Here is a 2,801-nt window from a genome sequence, read left to right as displayed (position 1 = left end):
GGTTTTCCTCTGCCGTGTTGCAGCTGGAGAAACGCTCACAGAGGGGCCGGGACTTCTCAGAGGCCAAACCACTCTTGGTGGGGACCCGGTGCCCAGCACCGCGGCTGAGTGCACGGCCCGAGCATCTGTGTTTGAGGTCAGGCACCAGGGCAGGGGTGGGGGATGGGATGGGGGGCACAGAGGCATGTGACCGAGGGGACAGAGCTTGGGAATTTCTCCCCGTCACCACCACTGCCATCACCACATGGGCCGGAAGAGCGCACCCCTCCCCACACGCTCTTCCCCCCGCCCCCCCAATCCAGCAAAAGTGGGTCACTGTGTCCAGCACCAGACAGGACTGGTGACGGAAGGGTGACATTACAGGAACCTGTGGACCCCACTTGCAGCAGGAGATACTGAGGCGTGGCCCGAAAGGGAATGTCCTGCCATGAAGAGAAATGAGTGGGGTGGCCTGGGGGCCCTGAGAAGTCTGGCTTTATGATGGAAAACACTGGGTAAACACAGATAGTGGCCTAAGTGAGAAACAGATGTTTCCCAGAGATAACCCTGGGATCCCGGTGATCTGAGACGGGGCCGCTGGGAGCTGAGGCCTCTCCCAAAGCGAAATTAGTGGGTGTGAGCAAAGCAGGTCTCCTCCTGGTGCCACCGCCGAGACCCCGTGGGGCTCAGGATGCCTCCCACGTCTATCCGGCACCAGCTCCCACAGCTCACCCCAGCCCCCGTGCCGTGTCCCCCCGGGGCGCCTTCAAGAGGTGAGGAGGCTGCCCCAGTGCCAGGCGGGTCCATAGCCCGGTGTGCCAGCGTGCAGCCTGAGCGCAGGACCGGGCCTTAGTTTCTTCAGCTGTGAAAGGGGAGGGAAGACAAGCCCGTGCCCTTCCGGCGGCATAGCGGGGACGTAATCAGCTAGCACATGGCGGAAGGTGACCCTCCCCTGCCATCCCCGAGTGTCCACTCCAGCTCACACGGTGCATGTTCGGACCCAGGGGACAGGCCCTTTGCTGCCCTGCTGCTACTGGGTGATTGTCGGAGGAGCTGACTACAGATCCAGACCAGCCTCTTCCCAGGGACACAAAATGGCCCTGAGGAAGTTTCCAGGCATGCGCCTGTGACTTTCCACAGCTTTCCGAAACACACACGCCCAGCCCGGGAGCCGCTCCTTGTGGGGCTCTGCGCCCCACAGCTGTGTGCAGGGGCCCAAGAACTGGGGGCCTGTCCCCACCAACTGCCCTCGGCCGGGGGGGTGGAACGCGCTGTTCCCTCTGCCTGGCTGGCAGAGGCTTCTCACCTGTCATCAGTGAGCCACCTGGGGAAGAGCCAGGCCAACATGTGCTCTCCCTGGGACACCCAGGACAGTGGGAGCGTCCACACCGGCAGGTTAGGGGGACGCTTCGCCACTGCCAGGTGGGGGAGGGTGCGGCCCTCACGGCCTGGGGCTCCTCGGGGTCTGAGGGAAGGGCGGGGTGCCGAGGGCTGTGAGCAAGCAGGGCCCAAGGGACGGCTGCTTCCAGTGAGTTGCTGTGCCCTGGAGGCAGAGAAGACACGGAGGGGCACTGCCCCAAGGGACCTGAGAGGCAGCCTCCCCCAGGCTTGTGTCCCACTGTCCCACCCCGCCCCCACCCCGGCAGCACAGCAGGTGCTCCTGACATCAAGCCCCCAGCTCCCTTCTTCCCCCACACCCCACTCTCGCGGCCTCCATCAGGGTGTGGGGCAAAGGCTCCTCGGGACCAGCCACGCTCAGGTGGTGTTACCTGGTTGTGCAAGGCCCGGGCACACCCGTGTCTGGGCGAGAATCTGGAAGGCCGCCAGCCAAGGTGCCAGCCCGGGCCTGGGAACCAGGCTGAGAAGCCTGGGGGTGCGGGTGGAGCCTCCCCCAGCCCGGCCCACCTGGGAGAGGCCCCAGCTGCACGGTGGGTGCCAAGGGCGAGCTCTTTGGGGTCACGCTTTTGCCCAGTATCTACAGGGCACATGCCCTCAGGCTGGGCTCGGCTCTCCCAAGCCCCCAACCCAGGGGCCAGACGGATGGACGGGCAGACGGGAATCCTCAAGTGGGCCTTTAAAGAGCTTCCAAGGTGGTGGAGAACCTGGATGGAGGTATCTCCTCCCCCCTCCCCCTTCTCCCCGCCCCCGTGCTCCTCATGCTCAGCAAGGACGGGTCAGGCCTGGGCCCGAGGGGGCCCTTGCCCCACTGGGCCGCTTATAATTTGGACAGAGAACCAGCCAGGGGTCCAAACCACCTGATTTCACTCCCAGCCGGGCCTCCCACGAGACTTGTGGCTGACCACCGGCCCTGGAGGGCCACACCCACCTGCCCGAGGCAGCATGGTCACCCAGGCTGTGGCGACTAGGCAGCCAGGGCCGGCGCGGGTCACCCTCTCAGGCCTCCCTGGGCAGGGGCTGTGGGCACATTGGGCTGGACTGAACCTTGAGGAGCAGCCAGACAGACTGGGAGGGGCCGGGAGGACTAGAGAGACAGTTGGGTCGGTCCGGTCTGGTCCGGTCGGTCCGCACAAGGGGAGTCGGGCAGAGGCAGGTATGAGTGGGGGCTGCTGGGAGCAGGGGCTTCAAGTGTCAAGAAGGAGAAGGAGCAGACAGACCGAGGAGATGGGGCAGAGGTTGTCTGGAGAAGTTGCAGCCTGAACAGTAATCTGGAGGAGGAGGCAGGACAGCGGGGGAGGGCCGGCCGGGCGTCCCTCACCCCGGGCGGGGGGGGGCTGAAGACACGGCCCTTTGACCCAGAGCCTGGGGCGCGACTCCCCACACACATACCCACAGTCCTGGGACCCAGAAGGACGCGCTGGAGC

The sequence above is a fragment of the Neofelis nebulosa genome, chromosome 7 (assembly GCF_028018385.1).
Source record: "Neofelis nebulosa isolate mNeoNeb1 chromosome 7, mNeoNeb1.pri, whole genome shotgun sequence".
Classification (NCBI taxonomy): Eukaryota; Metazoa; Chordata; class Mammalia; order Carnivora; family Felidae; genus Neofelis; species Neofelis nebulosa.
This window is presented reverse-complemented; position numbering follows the sequence as displayed.